This window comes from Anser brachyrhynchus (genome assembly GCF_964034855.1).
Source record: "Anser brachyrhynchus genome assembly, chromosome: 4".
NCBI classification, from domain to species: domain Eukaryota; kingdom Metazoa; phylum Chordata; class Aves; order Anseriformes; family Anatidae; genus Anser; species Anser brachyrhynchus.
In genome coordinates, this window is record NC_137698.1 from 56,307,466 (window position 1) to 56,328,073 (window position 20,608).

General features: G+C 36.2%; 1 long non-coding RNA gene across 1 annotated transcript; it reads left to right on the plus strand.

Moving 5' to 3' along the window:
* The first annotated feature begins 565 nt into the window (after nt 1-565).
* Nucleotides 566-18,823, plus strand: LOC308193755. Its single transcript, XR_013949901.1, has 3 exons — nt 566-866; nt 15,472-15,557; nt 17,645-18,823. It is a non-coding gene; the product is annotated as an uncharacterized lncRNA (long non-coding RNA).
* The last annotated feature ends 1,785 nt before the right edge of the window (nt 18,824-20,608 follow it).

Genomic DNA, 20,608 nt, shown 5'->3' on the forward strand with positions numbered 1-20,608 from the left:
CACATTTGTCACTGATCACTAATCTTGTCTGATAATGCACTTGCATCAGTTTTTTTTTTTTTTTTAGGGAATATTTTTCGTTAAAGAAATACTTTACAAATAAAGAAACCACTTATTTCATCCACGTGTTCCTTTTCAAGTTTTTGTTTCGGCTTTTTAAGTAGACATTTTAATAGACGTATACAGCACTCAATCTTTTCCTGGTTACCTTATAAGCAAAAGCAATGAATAGACATGAAACATCATTGTCGTATCTGACTTACTTGAAACTTCCCAGAACCTGGTTCCTCACTATCTTTGAAAGTATATGTTTTTTTATTTATTATATAACAATAATGGTCAAATTGTGTTCTACTGCACTCGTTCTCTCTTTTTCCTAGTTGCCACCTGTTATGAGAACCTTCTTTAACCTTGCCTGTTGTCAGCTGTTCAGAACTCAAAAATACACAGTGAAAATTAAAGGCAGGCCAGACACCTTGTCACCTCCAAAAGTACAGTATGTTGCCCACTCTTATAAATCTTGTCAGCTTCTTGGATATTGCTGCCTACCTTTCTATTCCCTGATGTATCATTAGTGAGAAGAACGCATAAAAGTGCATCCCAACTTCATGGCTATACAAGACACTATAATAAAATGACATTTTGTTTTGTTTTGTTTTTCTTTTGACTTTTCACAATTAATGAACTGTGAAAAGAAATTGCTCGGTAAATGGATGCAGCTGTATTTATGATTGGATCTTCATTAAAGGGCTAGTTTATAAACTACCTGGATTGCAGAAATCAATTCCCCCTAAACATTTATTTTTTTTAAACTATACAGATAAAATGCCAACAGGAAGAAAAAATTTGACTGCAAGCAAAACTAGGTAAGCTTTACTCTGAGAAAAAAAAAAATCTTGTTAACGTTCTTATTTAACTCTTTAATTTTCAGACAATAATTTTAGTTTTATTTAGACGCTAAAGTCCACACCCCTATGTGATTTTAGTAACAGCTTCTGAAATACTGTATACACCAGAAACTGTTTTCTTTCCCAGAATGAGAACTGTTTGCCACAGATTTCTTGGGACAGACTGGGGTGTCTAGATTTGTAGTTAAAAATTAATTGTTAATTCAAGTTCTTTTGCAATCAATTAACTCAAGATAATTGACAATTGACTAAACTACAAGAAAGTTTTAATGTGCAGACAGTGTAAAATGGCTAATGCATTTTGTGTTCCATGCATTTTATGGTATAGAAAAATGCATCATGTTGTCTCTATTTATATTGCTTTTTGATGCCAAATGTTTTCTCTTGTGTTCCCTGATGCTTGCGTGTACTTTATTTTTAGTTGCAGTTCTCCAGGTTTCAGTGGAAAAGAGAAATTTCTCATCAATTTGTTGGGTGTTGCCCTAAACATTTAAAGGCGTGCGTCTTAAAAGAGTTTTAAGAGTAAGAGCAAATGATCAGCAATAAAAGTTTCTAAAGAAAAGTTACACCTGCATCTTTGTGAAAAGAGTAAGGTCATTTTACTCTGATCTACAACTTGGTTCAGGCCCCCAAAGGTTAATGTCCAGTACATTAGGCATGTTATAATTGAACTGTTGAGAAACAAATTAAGATGTTAATGAACTGTCTTCCCTTTGGAAGTAAACTCTGGGTTTCTTATTACCAGCAATGCCAGCACTCTTGATCTTATTGTCTAATTGACACTTAACGGCTCTCTCTTGGTGTCTCTAATTTTACATAATTAATGTGCATGTAAAATGAACCTTGTAAATATTTTGTGCTCATATACCACATGCTGAATAGTGTAAGCAACACACTATAGGCTGCTTATGTTTACCCCTTGTAGTTCTTGATCTCAGAACTTTACATTAACGTGGAGATGTGAGGGACAAATGTACTGGGCAGCTCACCTCCTTGAAGCATGTAACCCAGAAACAATGAAAAAAATCTAAAGAGCAAAAAGATCAGCTAGAGGTGTTGTTTGTGTTTCGCATTACCAAAGCAGTTAGGTGAATAATAAATTGCAGAATTTTCAACTGCTATATCTGACTGTTTTACAAGTATGTCCCTTGAAACTGCTTATTTTTAACAGCTAACTGCATTCAACATGGCATTTGTGGCTACTTATCAGTACAAAACTTGTCTGCACTTACAATGTCTAATTCAGTTACAAGGTATAGAATATAAGATTAAAAATAAGAAGTAGTTTTCTAGATTTTTGAAATTATACTGAGGAACTCTTGAAAGAACAAACACTTTTTTTTTTTTTTTCCAGTTTTAAATAGGGGCTGAGTTTCCAAAAAAAATGAAATAAATACCATGTCACTAACCTGATATTTGTGGTATATAAGTGAATTGAGAATTTCCTTTTTTCATCTTTTCTAGACAACTTTACCCTGTGGTGCAGGTTGCTGGCTTCAAACTATCATATCTGATAACTGTGATTATTATTTTTGTTTTCTTCCCAGCTATTTCTTTGTTTTTATTTCTGCTCCCCTTGTAATACTGAGTGAGCTTATAGAACTTTCAGTGAGACAGGTCAGGGTAGCTCAGCCCTTGCTCACAGAAAATAGGTACGGTAAGAGTGTCTTTTTTCAGTTACATTTTTAATAAGCTCATTTCCAGCTGCTGCTTGTAATATGCAGTCTGTTTCATGGAAATCATCTTCAGTCTTCATTTTTTTCTTGCTGAAGCTGGAAAGGACTTGCTCATCAGAATTCTGTAGCAGTTCTCTTTTCAATCTCTTCATTTATCACCTGGCACTGGAAATTACATAAAGGTTGAATCTAGGTTCATGCAGCAATCTGGCAGCTAGGATGCCTTATTTTGATACATTTTTCCACACCAATTCGAATAAAACGGATTTTTAAAATAGAGGAAGAAGTCAAATAAATATGGATTCAAATTAATTCAAAAAAAACCTTGTGGAATCCTGACTATGATAAAACTGCAAGTTAAATAAATGGCAGTCTGCAGTAATATGTATTACAAAATTGAGGAACAGGGATGTCTACCAGACTTTTCTGTGCTTGTACATGTACATTTGTGAATGAAAGTACTTAGTCATTGCATTTCACTTTGCAGCCCCTCACGTACCTCTCCAAGGGTAATGTCTTTTTTTTTGCTGCTGTTATTAAATGATTTTTAAAGCCGCTGCTCTGGCCTTGTGGTTAACCTGATGGCAGGTTTCCTGTCCAAGCTACATGGATTGTGTTCCCATGGAATGTCAACCTGACCTTCAGTACTAGCTCCATTTTCCCCCTTTTCCAGGTTCTTTTCCTGTAGGACTACAGGAAGGAGAGGTTACTCTAGTCCCACTGGTCCATTTCTACTGTCACAACAAATTAAAACCCTTTGCTCTATTCACCTTGTCTTGTGATCTTGGGACTTTTTTTTTTTTTTTTTTTTTTAAATTGCCTGGAAACAGAAGTGCTGAGGTACTAACAGGCCAACTCTTGTTCTTCTCCCTGCTATCAGATTGGCTCCAAAGAGCATTTATCAGTACGGTGCTAGGTGCTATATAAATATAAATATACAAGTGATTACACAGCTGAGTTACCAAAGCATTGGCTGGAACATGATGGGGGACAAACATTAGCCATATGTGTTGGCAAGGCCCTCTGGAGGCACTTGCTCCAGCCCGTGCTCCAGCAGGGACACGCACAGCAGGGTGCCCAGCACCACGTCCAGGCGGCTTCTGAAGGTCGCCAAGAAGGAGACTCCACAACCTCTCTGGGCAGCCTGTGCCAGGGCTCCTCACCCTTATGGCATAGAAGTGCTTCTGATGGTCAGAGGGAGCCTCCTGTGCTCCTGGTTGTGCCACTGCCTCTTGTCCTGGCACTGGGCAATACTGGAAATAGCCTGGCACAACTTTCTTTACACCCTCATTTGCCTGCATTTAGCTACATTGATAAGATACCCTCTGAGCCTCCTCTTCTCCAGGCTGAACAGTCCTAATTCTCCCAGCCTTTCCTCATAAGGCAGATGCTGTAGTCCCTTAATCATCGTGTTCCTTTGTTAGACCCTTCCCAGCGTGTCCACTTCTCTCCTGTACATGTTGTTAGAACATGAAATCAGAACAGAATTTTTTTTGTTGGCCTGTGGGGGACAGTAAGATAGAAGACGTGTTAACCATCCCTAACAGATTATTTTGTTACTAAGGTCTGGCGAAGAGCTGAATATATTAAGATAAATCCCTCTAGATAAATCCTCTCTTCCCATCAAATTTCCATACCTCCCAAAAGCAAAGTCTGTTTGTGAAATAGTGTAAAAGAAACTTTGTTCTACAGAAATTTGGCTTCAGTCCTCTCTGTGAAAGTTATATCCTGCCTTTAAATGTTATAGAAGAATAATTAATTAATCAGTAGTTTAATACAGAATTATTTCAATATTTTCTGAATTATAATTTAATATTTAATATTAATTTAATATTTAAAGTTTAGTGAAACATACTTAAGTAACTTGCTAAAAATGTGAATCTTCAAGGTGTTTTCTTTAAATAGGTGAATCAACACAAATAAGATGTTAAATATAGATTTAAGTTCAAAATTATTCCTGTTTACAAAAATGAAATCATGTCTTCATTATAGACATACAAGTGCTAAATAATTTGATGTCCATCAAACCCCACCCCTCAAAAAACTTTTACTATATACATACAAATGCTAAATAATTCACTAGCCCCTGGCCCCACAAAAAAACTTTGTATTTCAAATTACAGTAGCATCCTATTGAAATCAGTTCAAGAAAAAAAAGAAATGAAATTCCTAGATAAGCCTTTTTTACTTCACCCTAGCAATGTTATCTGAAGACTGGTGACAATATATTTTAAGCGGGAAAGTTGTGGGGTTTAGTTTTCCTGTTGTTGTTGTTGTGGTTTTTGGTATTTTCTTTTTTTAACTCTATTACAGTTGCCTAGGGCACATTCATCTCTTCTGGTGCCTTGCAGTGGCTGGCATAATGTGAATGAGGCTGAACATATAATAATCTAGATAGGAAATGACACTTCAGCAGGGAAAAAATAATGCCTTAGCCTTTGGAAGGCATTTTAGTGAAGGACTGAGGCTGATGTATATTGTTGTACGCTGCTTATCTGATGAATATTTTCCTTCTTTTTTTCTGCAACTTCCTAATCTTAAACGAAGGTTTATATAAATTTATGAAAGGTGGATTTTTTTTTTTTCTCTGTGTGTGGTGGTTGTTAAGATTCAACTGATTTCATCTTGAATGGTTATTTTAAAATTATTTTTCTCAACCTTACGCTGCAGAGTCCAGGATAATTGAGACATTTGGAAATTCAGGCTTTCAGCTCCTTTCCTTTTACACAGAATGTCTTGGTTTTAACTCTAGCTAACAAAGATTTTTCTAAACTCATGATGTGGGCAATCAACTCCTGCAGAGGGGAACAGAATTGTTACCTAGATTTCTCTGTTGTATATAAACAAGAACAGCTGCAGATGAATGGAGGTCACTTGCTGCTAATATGAGCCATAGCTCATAGAGTTTATCCATTTCTCACAGGTAATCTGGACACTAAACAGAGCTATTTTCTTTTTCTCTCTTTGTTTAATAATGCACCAATAGTATAAATTAATATTTCCCAACCATTGAATTTCTCTGTCAAAGAAAGGGTTAATGAATGCAATGATTCTATCAGGTTTTGAGCTAGAGGTTTTCAGCTCTTATGAAACTGTGTAGCATTATCCTTTTCCCTTTCCCCTTGACCAAACCAATAAGTAAAATAAGCTAAAAAAAAAAAAAAAGTGTAATACTCTATAATATTAAACTTGATAACAAAGCTGTTTAAAGTATTTTAGAAACGTACTTAGACTTATTCTTTTATATTAACACCACATTGCTTCACATGTAATCTCATCATCCCACTTACATTAGTGAATATTCCTCATGGGCAGAGAAGGTCTGTAAGCCTTAGAAATGGTAGTGCAAAATATATTGTTAGATAATTATAGTGCAAAAATGCTTGCAGATTTCCAGTCACAAGTATTGCAATGTGCATTCAGGCTATGTTCACATTTAATAAATCACAGGCATAAAATTTGTATTTTGCTACGTTGTATATGCAAAGAGGTTTTCATCTGAATTTACTTTATAAGTCATGAACAAAGGTGTGATAATGATGTCCTACCACGATTAGATGAACAGGCAAGGGTGACTCATCAATCCTGAACCCCTGTAGAAAATAACATCCTGGATAATTTCACAGTCAGAGAGAAAAATTGCACTATGTATAGTCTTTCAGCACACTTCCCTTTTAATATTTCTTTCAATATAAATTATAAAATGAGAGTTTTTCAGCAACTGGACAGTGTTGCCTTGTTAATGATGTGTGGGAAAGAGAGGAAAAACAGTTATTGACAAGTGAAGGTATGTATTCCACCATATGGATTTTAACGTTTTAATTATATTGTTCTCTTTCTTTTTATGGCAACTTTTAGTGATGATAATTTTTCAACTAATTAAAGACCAGCTGGTACTTAGCAAGCTAGGCACCCAATTAGGAATCCAGAACCTGGTAAACAACATTTACTGCCAGCCAGCTAGTTGAATCACCTCCTGTCACTGGCATGGAAGTTTTTTTTTCTGTAGTAGTTGTTTTATAAAGGCATGTTTTAGTCATATTGACTGGCTCTGCCGAATGCTGTTCTTTGAGGCCAACACAAGGATCTGACATCACATTCACTTATTTTTTTTCAAGCCTGCAACATCTTGCAGCTTTCTTCATTTATTATTTATTTATTTATTTAGTTAGTTAGTTTACTAACAATTAAAAGACTTTTTTGGGGGGGGGGAAGTTTTACGGAACAATAAAACAGATATATACCCTCAATGCAGAAAGCAGTTTGCCTGCAGCAACCTCCCAATACTTAAATGATGTTATTATTTCAGATTGAGGTCTAGTTTTCCCGTGCTACTTAAACTGTACAGTCCATGTGAATACAGACCATATTTATTCTGCCTAGGACTGTGCAGTAAATAAATAATCCACATACATGTTATCTTGACTCTGATTATAAAAAGTAAACACCACAGAACTTTTTAAGTCCAGCAGCAATGAAAAAGAAATATCTGTAGCTTGCCTTGATTATTTTCATTCAGTGATCAGTCTAAAATAGATGAATAATTGTGAATTTACTGGCAGAGAAAATGGGGAGAGAGAAGGAAGTCTGTAGATAACAGAATCAGTTAGGTTAGCCAAAGCTAGAAAAAGATGAAGGTAAATTCAAGTGCAAGTCACAGTTTTTGATAACTGCAAGGTTTCATACTGAAATGAATAGTTTAAATGGTTATTTATTGCAGCAAGCCACCTTCTAGACCACCCAGGAAACAGATTTGATGTAACAAGCATCATAAGCTTCTACTTAATATACAGCCATGCTAAAAAAGACAAAAACGTTAGTATGTATCAAAGTAAAAATTAAAAAAAAAAAAAAAGAGTAGCTACAAAATTGACAGATTTTTTTGCAGATCTAGTGCTTGCTTAAGTAATACTGGGGGAAAAAAAGCACTGTTACCAGAGCTAAGAGTTGTACAGACATTTTACACTCATGAAACGGAAGTCTTAAGATATCTAGGTTGAAAAAGAGGTGAAAGGAAGTGTTTGTAAAGGAACAACATGAGAATTTCAATAGACTTGATACATGAAGATTTATATTTCATAGTTTTAGTGATGAGAAATTAGTCATGTGTTCACAGCAGGCTGACAGCTCCAGATGTTAAAGTTTCCTATACAAATGATAGCCACTTGCTGTGACAGTCTCTGCTCTTTGCTTTGTTCTTGCTTTGTAGGTCTGTCAGCACAGGAGAAGAAAGGTAAGCTTCCTTCCTATAGGGGGAAAAATAGATATTTCAGTGAAGATGCAACACAGGAAGTTTTTAAATGATTTAAAAAATAAGGCTGTATCCAGTTCTTGATGACATGAGAACTCTGCCAAAAACAATAACTCAGACTAAAAGTTTAGGAGGAATAGATGCTTCTATGAGCTATGAAAACATCCATTTGTTTTCAAAAAGCAGAGAACGTTCAGTTTGGAGAAGAATATTGCTCCTTCTGTGTGTTTCTATTGGAAATTGTAGATTCTAGTGAGAGGATTAGGAGATGTCAGAAAGTTGCAGGGACAATGACGAAGATCACAGTCACAAATGTGAAATCAGGCAAGTTTCCCAGGCTCAGATTTTCAGCTAAACGCCCATGTTACCTACAGTCCTTTCTTCCTCCTAAATTTGCTCAAGGATATTCAAGATCTACTGTAATTTTGACTCCTCACTCCTGCTCCATGTGAATGTTTAATTTCACACAGCCCTACCAGCCTCCTCTGCTAATCTTGATCAAAGTGACAGCATTGCAAGTAGAAAAACTCCTTTTGTCTTTATCAGAAACCACCTGAACCAGGCAGCCTGTTTTGCTGTGTATAAGATTCAGGTTATCAGAACCCTGCAACATCAAGCTCCCAATTCCTTATGCTGCCTGGATTGGTATTGTAGCCTTTGTAGGTATTGTAGCCTTTGCCCCTGCTGAAAGCCTCAGCTTTTATCATGCTGCTGAGTTTTCTTGGAACCTTGCTTAATAACAATAGAATTGAAATAAATAATAATAATAATAAAATCTGTGGTAGAAAACTGTTATTGGAAATATAGTTTTCCCCTTGTGCTTTAAGTTGTTCCCATGAATCTGGGATAGCAGAGAGAGAGGTATTAACAATGGAGTATACCCCAAGCATTACACTAAATTCATGAAATTGCATTGAAAATGAATTGCTAGTTAGAAGGAACATTTCTGATGGTTAGGATTAGATTAAAACTGAAATCAAGGTGTATTTATCAGAGCTGGCTCTGGGGTGTCTCAAAGGTTTTTTGGTAGCATTCTTTTCTGAAATGTTTCTGTGAATGACATCCTTTTAACCCAACCAAAAGTATTTGAGCGTTTGTGAGACATTTGTAGTATTAGTGCTACTGAGTATTGTGAATGTTAAGCAGCTGTTTTGAAAAGTTAGATATCTTGGCTGTTTCCCAACATATATATATATATTTTTTCAAAGAATTGATGAGTTTTGCATACTTTATAGGTGGACTGCCAATAACAATTAATTTTGTTCCTTTTCTTTTCCTTCTGTTAATCAAGCCCAATAAAAATGTTTAAATCTGTGTTCAGTGCTTTCACTTTGAATAGCTGGTAAAAAGAACAGTCGTTGGCTATTTCAATGTATTGTTGATACCTGATTACAAGTAAAATTGATATATTTTGTCTTTTTCCTGTATAAAGTGACTGTATAAGATTGAACACATGCATTTGTTTGACTCTGAAACAAGTGTTTAATTTTGTTATTTTATCTATGGGCAGTCTTTCTTATTTAGGCATGAAATTTATTTTTATTATTAGTTGCATTGTGGCATTACCCAAAAATGTCAGTCTACAATACGTGGAAATAAACAGAGTGGGAAGAAACCATCAGTAATGTATATTGACAGTTGAATTCAGCATTATAGAGGTGATATAGTTGTTCTCTTGTAGAAAATTAGTTGAGTCAAATGCAGTCACTTTACTGGTATTAAGATAGTTAGCTCCTGTTGATATTTAAATACTTTTAACATGGGACTGTAAAACTGGGAGGAGCTTCTTGATTCACTAGGTCCAGTCTCTGTCTCTCCTCTGAGGCAGAGGAAAACCTTTTCCAGACTTATATTTTAAATGAGTAAGAAATTTCAGTAATGTTTTAGAGATCTTAAAATCTCCAGCAACAACATGTTTGTTGACCTGCATTTAGCTATAGGTAATCTCCAGTGCTTCCTAAGAAGTATGTTTCCTCCTGCTGCAGGAGAGCAAGAAGTGGAGGGGAATCCTGGAAAGCAGGATGTTATCTTCTGGTGTAGCTCAGAAGCGATGTTCATCCTGATGCTGCAAACCCAAATGAGACAGCACAGTGTTCTTTGGGTGTCTTCAGCCGTTCCTCGTTGTGAAGGGGTTTACCGCTTTGTGCAGATCAATGTGGAAACAGAGGTTTGTGGTCAAACCATACGTACAGCTTGCACAGCTTTGGTTTTGCTTTCCTAGACCTGATAGAAATCATGATGCAAATTATAGAAACTGTACTTCATATGTGGAATAGTAAAAACAAACAAAAAAAAACAAACAAAGCAACTAAGTAGCAAATAGGATTTCCACAAATATTTAATTTAACTTAATTTAATTTAGTTTTCCTCTAGCTACAAGAAGACAGGGGTCCTAGCTGCCCAAGCTGGGAATGAAGAAAGTACATTTTCATATGGAGTCCCAAATGTTAATTATTTTTCAATATCACTAGTATTTACTTTGTTGCTTGAGACAGATCTTGATGAATACACAAGTGCCTTTATTCATTATTGTTCCAGAAGAGAGCAGGGATTGACAGCCTGCAAGAGTTAAGGAGGTCGGCCTGTGTAAGATTCTGGTAATCTGTTATTAGTGCTATTTTTTATTTTTTTTTTCTTTGGCGGGGGGGGGGGGGGAGGTAATGGGATATGAGATTGGTTTTAGACACTCAGCAAGCTTGTTTGAAAATATCAGTTACCCAGACCTGCTATACCCACTTCTTCTTCCTGACTTACTGAACACTTCACTAGGAAATGCCTTCTTAGGAACCCTTCTTGAAAGACCTCTTAACCTGTGCTGCAATTTAGGTGTAACAACTGAGCAGATGAGCCTAAAGATTTCTCCCGTTCTATCTACTAGAACTCATGAGTGTTTGAAAGATGTACAAAATTCTTCCTTTGCTCAAGTGCACGTATTACTTCCAAGACTACAATATCGTCATGTATTTTAGGCATCTTAGTTTGGATGATGTAATTTTCATTCTTACTGTATTTCAAAGGGAACAAAGCTAAGCTAGTTCTTTATGATGCATCTCCCACAATCAGAATAGCCTGAAAATGAATTAAAGTAGAAGAATAGGATCAAAATAAATGTAATTTATAGCTTGGAATATAAAATTAATGGCATACATTACCAGTAATTTTATAGGATGATCTTTGATTATCTTTATTGTCATTATAGTGACACCTTTTTTGTTGCTGTTATTTAAATTATTTTTCCACAGGAGAAAAGTATTTTTGTTTTTCTTGTGATAACAGTGACTTAGTCTATTCATCTTTGATTTTCTGAAAATTTCTTTTTTTCATTTCCAAAGAAGGTTTTATATTTTATTTTTCGGGGAAAAAAAAAAAAGAGGGAGGGACAACAACACCAAAAGCCCTCTAAAGAATGTTTAATTGTTAGAAAAATAAAATAAAGGAAGTATGGTCTACCAAGAAAATTACTATCATGTTTCAAAGTATATCTACTAAAAAATAGAGCGGGGTGGGGGTGGGGGCGGGGGGGTGAGGCATAAGAATTTCTAACTTAAAAGTTGGTGGAAGGTCAACATTTGCATTTTAATAGAAATATTTTAGCAAGTATTCTGCCATTATGAGACCATAAACTCTGTGCATTTTGGTATGAAGATAGAATGAAGGTATAAAAGGAACTATGGATTTGTGGAATTTGAAAAAGTATCATGCATTCCTAATTCTTCTTCCATCTACCAGTGGTACTAAAAGTTCATACCTGATATAAAGCAAACAAAACACCCAAGCAAATTACTAAACAGAAGTAGTCTTCTGCTTTGATGTGTATTAGTCAGAAGAAATTATCTCTTTTTAGTGGTTGCTGTTTTAACACACGTAAGTGACAAGCACTTAGTACATCTATTCAGCTGACAATAGAGCTTTGTCACTGGGATGACAAATGAAAAAGGATTGGATTAATTTAGTTATAAAGAGATTTACATTTTACTTCATCTGACTCTTCTCCACAAGACGGATGAATTATAAATAATAATTTCTTCTGAAGCCACCATTATAGAATGAGGTTGAAAAATTCCACTCTTTGAAATATGCATCATATATCTGGCAGGTAAACCCAAAGAAAGTTCCTTCTGTTATTAACTGAACTCACAGGAGAAAACAGAGTTTATATGATATATGACCTTATTATGTTGCTGGAGCACAGGAATGCTACTACGTTGTTGAATACAACGCCTTCACCATTTTTTTCTCTGGTACGCCTTGGCACATTTAGTGGTAGAAGGGTTGATGTTGTCATCAATGTAAGATTCTTCAAGATTTCATATTTTTAGAATGATAGAGAAAGATAAAGTCTAAGCTTTTCACAAAAGCCTTGGCAAAGTGTTTCACTTGTTTTCTCAACCATTGCTTTTCACGTAGTATGCATTGACTGATTTATAGTCTGGATTTTATTTAATACCACAGTTAAGCAAAATTAACTGTTGTATGCATTTAATGTTAACCTGAATGTCTGATGGGTCATTTTCTAAACATTCAGATAACACTAAAAGATCAACATAACTGTAAAAGTGCATTATAAAACATAGGATCTAGAAAGAAGTATTTCACAAGCATTAAGTCTTTACTGAAATAAAATGACAGCAAGAGATTGTGATAATAAAATTGACAATTGTCAAATGAACTAATAACTGCGAAATATATTCTTTTGCTTTCCTAAGATGGTCAGATGTAACAGAGTGATTAAGCATGAATCTGAAATTTTCATCTGCTGGTTTTATTCTCTGGGTCAAATTCTATCTGCAGAAACCTACATGTTTATCAGAATTTTAGAAAGCATGCCAGTCTAAAAATAGCACACTATATTAAAAATATATATGTTCAGAAAATCAAGAACATCTTTGTGTGTGTGTTTTTTTTTTTTTCAGTTAGTTTCAGCAATATAAATATGACTGACTCCTGTTCCAAGTTCTCTGACATATTTGCACCTTTATCTATAGTGTGGTTTTTTTCTAGTAGCAGCATTTTTATCTTTTATTGCAATGCAGTCGGTCTTTCAACAACATGCATAATTGCACAGCTGGCTCCCAAATGATTGAGCTTGGTAAAAATATGCAAGCATCACAGCCTTGGCTGTGTTCATGTTGTGGTGCTGACTTTGACAGCCACAGAAGCACAGAATACAGTAAGTACCTCTAGAGGGCTCCCAAGTTATTTAAAGAGTTATAACCCTATTACTTTTCACAAAAGGTTATTTTTCTCTTACAGTGGTTTTCTTCTGGGTTTTTTATTTCCCTTCCTCCATTTTTTTTTCTTTGAGTAGTTCCATATTTATCTTTCATTAAATATTTTCAAGTCTATTTATGTACCTTTCATTAACATTTCCTCCTCTCTTTCTTCCCCTCCTGACTCCTTTTGAACATACTTAAAATCTTGATTGTCTGCTTAGGATTGTCTTAAAAGAAAAATCTGAGATCTGTTTGTTTCTGTGCAAAGAGTAAAGGGGGTGTGCTGCTCCAGGACAGCCTTTTAGGCTATGAATTCAAGGTCTCTCCCAGAGCCCTAATCATCAGCATCAAGTAAGGCATTATTTTACACATATTGTCCTCCTTTGTATGTCTTCTTCTTTCCTATTTGTTTTAATTTCTTTATACATGTACAGCCAGTTAAAATATAAACATTATTAGATGTATTTTTTTATGTTTCCAAAATCATAGCTTTTGAGTTCCCTATGTTGCTCTTACCCAACATGGAGTTCCCCTAATATCAGTGTGCAGTGGGAATTAGTCTTTTATATTCAAACTTTAAGGAATGGATACCTATTCTGTTGTACATGGGTGTTTGGGGTGGGAGATAAAGCTAAGCGCTGGGATTTTTTTTGTTGTTTTCGAGCTAGGTGTAACACTATGCCATCTTGCATGTGTGTAGTAACCACAGTCAGAACATCATCCTGAGAAAACTAGTATGGCTGTTGTCTGTGTTCCTGCTAAGAAATAGCTAAATAAGAAGTATAGTTTAATGCGTGTAACTGTACCTGTCAGTTTTCAAAGGTGAAAGGCAACTGCATTCTGAATGTGGTCCTTTGGGATGAAACCCTGGCTCCTCTCAAGCTGGCTGAAGTTTGTGCATTGACCTAACCAGGAACCTGATTTTGACTTCTACTTTATATGTGTCCAGAAAAGTAAGGGGAAGAGTGAAAAGTAGGCTCAGTCTAATCTATGCCAGCACGTGTACAGTGTTTTCTGCAGCTGGAATAAACAGCAAATAGAATGTGTGAAAGGTGGCTCGAAAACTGTGCAGAGGAAAAGGATCTGGGGGTGCTGATTGATGCTCGCCTGAACACAAGCCAGCAGTGTACCCAGGTGGTCAAGAAAGCCAACAGCATCCTGGCTTGTATCAGGAATAGTGTAGCCAGCAGGACCAGGGAGGTGACTGTTCCCCTGTACTCTGCTCTGGTGGAGCCGCACCTCGAGTATTGTGATCAGTTTTGGGCCCCTCAGCACCAGGAGGACATCGAGGCCCTGGAACTTGTCCAGAAAAGGGCTATGAAACTGGTGAAGGACCTGGAACACAAGTCCCATGAGGAGCAGCTGAGGGAACTGGGGTTGTTTAGTCTGGAGAAGAAATGGCTCCAGGGAGACCTTATTGCTCTCTACAACTACCTGAAAGGAAGTTGTGGGGACCTGGGGGTCGGCCTCTTCTCGCAGGTAATTAGTGGTAGGACTAGAGGGAATGGCCTCAAGTTGTGCCGGGGAAGTTCAAGTTGGAAATTAGGAGACATTTCTTCTCAGAAAGAGTAGTCAGGCATTGGAACAGGTTGCCCAGGTAGGTGGAGTCACCATCCCTAGGGGTGTTTAAGGAAAGGTTGGACATGGTGCTTAGGGACATTGTTTAGTGGGTAACACTGGTAGTAGGGTGATGGTTGGACCAGATGATCTTGAAGGTCTTTTCCAACATTTATGATTCTGTGATTCTATGACTAATCAGTAGGATAAGTTAATGTGGCATGTGTAATGGCACTGTAGGATGGTATAGTTTAAATCAACGTATAGTATGATCAAATGACACAGATAGGTGTATTTTAGTTGCTTCTTCAACTATATCATGTATTAGGGAAATACCTGACAACAGAAATGTTGGAGGGCTTTACTGAAACCTCTCGAGTATCCATGTGAAGTGCATGGCAAAAGCTGCCCAACAGTACTGAATGTTGATAATGAGAAAACTGAATCAAAGGTAAAGTTCGTTAAAGGTGACTGTATGTCTGCAATGAAGTAATTACGTCATTGAAGCACTGAAGTAAATAATATATATTTTAATTACTTCATATATGTATGAATATGCATATACAGACATATATATGAACATGTGTATATGCACACATGTATATGCATATATATGTACATATACATACCTCCCCCCTCAAAAAAAAAATAATCAGAAAACCTTTACCGTGCCAAAGCCATCTCTGTACAGCAAAGCACATGCTTATGCTCCATTGGCATGGTAAAACCCTTAATGAAAGAACTGAAAGTTAAATTGTTTATTTGAATATTAGTCATTCTTAATTTCATATTTGTTTAAGCAGGATTGCCTTAATCTTAACTAAATACGATCATGCTTTATTTTTTTTTTTTAATTTTTTTTTTAGCATTGGCGTTTTGAAAACAAGACAATTGTTCTGAGCACACGTACTTGCTTTAACAGATGAAAATGTTGATTAAGTCAACAAAGAAGGTAAGGGGAAAGAAATTTATTATTACCCTTTCAAATGAGTGATGTGGACAGCACATAGACTGTACATTTCAGTATGGTTTTCTGCCTTTTACAGGCCATTTTATCGTCAAAATGTGACACTGATTCATATTGAGAATATGATCCAGTGCAAGTTTCCCAACATTTTCTATCAGATGTTTTAGCGAGTCATTCTCCACTTTGGTGTGAAAGGTTTAAAGACGCAGGCATTGGTTAATTTCAAGAGAGGATTGAGCAGGACTATCTCAAAATACCAAAATGGCTACTGACAAGTAATCAAGAAATACCTGTTATTTCTGTTTATAACAGAAATTATTGTGCCACTTCAGGTCTCTGAGAAAATGGTCTGTCCAGAAGGCAATAGCTGAGGATGGTCTTGCCTAGGAGAAGTACTAGGTTATCTTTCCAGGTCCATTCTGGTGTATGTACGTCCATTCTGTATGTACGTGACACTGCTATCATATATAAAGTTTTAAAAATGAACAGGTGGCTTCAGTGGTGCTCAAAGCCAAAAGAAAGCATACCTATAACATGCAGCAAAAGCAAAAATGTTTATTTACTTGTACTTTTGGCTCATTTCCATATTATTTTTAACACTGGAAAGAAATGAGGTAAAGAAAGAGAATTACAAAAAGAAAAGTTTAAGTTTAGATAAAGAGTACCAGCAAAAATAGATGCATTATAAAATAAGTTGATGATATTAGTAAATAATTTGACAACAAGTAGCATAATACTTTCTTCTATGTTTAAAAGTAGGAAAAAATATTTTTACAAATAATTCATGAGGTACAATTTGCTTGTGAGCATCTTTAAATATTTAAAACTCCAGAGCTGCTGGCTTGCTTTGGCGGGGTACATAGGTCATGTATTTTCTTTTGCTTTGACTTAGACAGCTTAACCTTAAGAATCATGGTTTCAGCATAATATTAGTGCCAAAGCCACGATTTGTTATTGTCAGTGATTTTTTTTCACATATCTGTAAAATTATCTGTCTTTAAATATGTCTGCTGTGAATGTATGGACCAAGGCTACCAATAAAAGACATTTTGTATTTTTACTAGAAATACTGTCATGAAAATTTTTCATCTGTCCTTAGGTGCTTGACAAAGCCCATATGACTTTTTTATTTTTATTTTTTAATAAATTTTGCTGCACTTGAAGCAAATGAACTTGGCTTTCAACAGGAAGAAAGTAACTTTATCTCTTTGATATAGTTCTCATTTTAATTTAGGTTTTTGGCTTGTGCAATAAAGACAGTGTTCATAGTATTCATAAAACACCATCCACAGATTTTTTATTTATTTATTTATTTTGCATTCAGGTGAAAGAAAGAAATTTAAACAGAGATATATTTACCTCTGGTTTTCTAAATATTCATATCACATTTATTATCCCATTCACTGAGGGCTTGCTACTAGGTCTGCCAAGTACCAGACATCAGAAATGATTGATGAGATACCTTTTAAGATGTAGCCAACAAATGTGAGTTCAGTGATACTACTGATTAAATTAAAAAAAAAAAAAAAAAGGGAAAGGAAAGAAAGAAAGGAAAAATGCATCACCAACAAGGTAGAGCAGTAGTAAGGATCATATAACAACCAGAGGAATGAATAGAATATAAATAATTTATGTTTCTTCCATTGGAGGCACAAAATGATTATCTCATTTACACAGGCCATCCTCTTGAACAAATCCTAATTTCTGGCCTTGATCTTAGCATGTATTATTTCAAAACTGCTAAAAAACACGAAGATTTAAAACAAAATTAATTCAGCATTTCAGAATGGGGTAACCTGCTTTTAAAAGTTTTAATATTATCAGTAAAGAAAGTGTTTTTTTTCATGTGTCATGTTTTCCTGCAAAATGGCAAAATAGAAGAGAAAAATGGAAAGCTAAGCATTGGTTTATAAAGAGAAACTAAAACAATTTTCAGTTGAGGACAGATACAATGTAAGTAACATTGTATAGACAAAGAGATAAACAGCTTATTTTAAAATTTTAAGTTATTAATATTTTTTTTTGTATGGCCAAAATAACTTATTGCTTTTAAAAATATTGAATATTTCCAGATGTCATAGGTTGACCTTGGCTGACTGCAAGATGCCCACACAGCCACTCTCACTCCTCCTCCTCAACAGGACAAGGACGGGAGAAAAATATAAGATGGAAAAGCTTGTTGATTGAGATAAAGACAAAGGAGATCATTAGAAATTACTATCAAGGGCAAAACAGACTTAATTTGGGAAAAAATAATGTATCATTGCCAATTAAAAACAAAGAAGAATGGTTAAAAAAAAAAAAAAAAGTTAAATGTTTTTCTTTGCACCCCCATCCCAGATGCAACTTCACTCCTTCAGTCCCAACTCTTCTATGTCCTCCCCCAGAGCAGTGTAGGGGAACGCAGCACGGGGGCTGCAGTCAGTCCCAAATGCTTCGTTTCTGCAGCTCTTTCACATTCACTCTCTGCCCCTGCTCCAACGTGGGGTGCCTCCCACGGGATGCCGTCCTTCCTGAACTGATCCTGTGTGGGCTTCCCTCAGGCAGCAGCTCTTCAAGAACTGCTCCCACATGGCTCCATACCACGGGGTCCATCCCCCAGGAGCAAACTGCTCCAGCACGGGTCCCCCACGGGCGGCAGCTCCCCCCAGACCCCCTGCTCCTGCGTGGGCTCCTCTCCACGGGCTGCAGCTCCGGCCCGGGGCCTGCTCCTGCGGGGGCTCTCCATGGGCCGCAGCCTCCTCCAGGCCACATCCACCTGCTCCACCGGGGGCTCCTCCACGGGCTGCAGCGTGGAGATCTGCTCCGTGTGGGACCCATGGGCTGCATGGGGACAGCCTGCTCCACCAGAGGCCTCTCCACAGGCCACAGGGGAACTTCTGCTCCAGTGCCTGGAGCACCTCCTTCCCTCCTGCTGCTCTGCCCCTGGTGTTCACACAGATGTTTCTATTAATAATTATTATTAATTATTATTATTATCATTATTTATTTATTTATTTTCCCCTCCTCCTCTGTCTTCATGCCATTATTTTGTCCTTTCTTAAATACATTTCCCAGAGGCACCACTGTGTTGGCTGCTGGGCTCAGCCCAGCCCATTGCAGCCTGCTGGATCCAACTGTGTTTGGCACTGGGCAGCACCACCCTCTTGCAGCCCCCCCACTGCCAACACCTTGGTAGTGACACCCAGTACCCCAGAATTCATGAAGGCCAACATCCATGGTGTAGGCTGAAGTGTCACTACGTAGAAGAATGTCCTCTCTAGGAAGGAAAGAGTGTGTTTCTAAGTTCTGAAACGATGAAACCCAAGTTGCCTTTGATGTCTGTATACAGGACAGATAAACATAGCAGTAGTTTAGAGATATTTTCGGTCAAATTTATTCTTGCGTATTTCTTTGTTTTCTTTGGGGTTACTTAAATACTTAATGTAAAAAATATATTTAAAATTTCAGGGTGGGACTTTTTAAAATTATTTTTTATATTTATTAACCTGTTGCTTAATACTGTAGTGTGTCACAGGTAGGTGAGAACACTGCCATATTCCATTCCATGCTTCTTCACCAGTGCTTTCCTCTGTACTTAAAGACTTAATTTTTATCCTGGTCAAACCTCAGCTGGGTGCTAAAACTTCTTGCTACCAGCCTGGCTGAGCATCAATTGGTTCTTGAGAAATGAAATGATAAGTCCTTTACCAGATAAATTTGTTCTATTCTTGTTGGACCAGAGCTGTACTTAGTATTCTATTATTTTATGATAATTTTATACTGGATGGCTTACAGATTCAGCACAGGACACACTAAAAACTAGTGTTTCCAATTCATAATTAGAGAACAATGTGAACTATGGTAAGAGATTTAAATAAATTATTTCAAATGTGCTGCATTGCAATGTCTGTGAAATCACTTTCAGGCTCTTTAAAAGCAGCTTTTCACTGAGTTCCTATTTCGATTTCATGCAAAGCATGTTCATTTATCTACAAATGAATCCTAATGAGGAGCCTTTCAGTTTTTGTGATGTGCAAAAGATTTCTGCAGAAACCAAAACCTGCTCACATATAAATCCTTTCTTACCTTGTTTCAGTGGTGGCTCCTCTGATACCAAAAATGAATTTTTCACATCTGACTCCTCAAAGCAGTTTCTAGCTTAGTAATAATATTTCAGCACCTGCAAATGCCTTATTAGAAACACTTTCATGATTCCCCCACACTCCTGCACCAAGACTCACTTGCTGCAAAAATCTTCAGGATTTTCTCTGCAGTCAATTTTACACTGTGTAATCCAATCTATCTAGAATATTCCCATTTCTATAACAATATAGCCTGAACTTTCTGTAAGTTTTAAAATAGCTATAAGGTCTAAAATAAAATTATATTATTGGTACAGTGGGAAATATTATTCCCAGATGTATTTAAGAAATGGCACCAATCCTTTCTATAGAAGTGAACGAATTTATTTTGATTGGTGCTATATTTATACCTACTTCTGTGCTTGTGAACAGGTTGTGCATATTTTATTTAATGGTACTATAGCAATATAAGAATATAAATGAATAGGAAAACAGATATGACTGTTATTTCTATAGATTTAATTGATATTATAAATCAAGCATAGCCTTTTATTATAGTCTACATAAAGATTTATTTCCATCTTTCTCCAAGTATTTGCATGATTCTTGATATATTTTTTCATATGCTTGATGCCATTTTGAGAAATTTGACTCATTTCATTCAATGCAAGAAAAGCAAAGTCTATTGGTTTCCACAAGGTAATGAAACAACCAAAAATGAAATAAAAGAAATTATGATATATATTTATAAATGTCATTGCTTTCCTCTACGGACACATACTCCATTGATCTAGATGCTAAAACTCTGCAATATAAGTCTTCGTGCAGGTATATAACTCCTGCAAAGACAAGCTTCATGGTATAAACAAATAGCTGTTTCAAAACAGAATGTTATGACTGGTAACTGACTTTGATAAAAGACAAAAAATGCATTGAGAGGTACAGGTAAAAAACATCTTGTTGTCTGCAGTT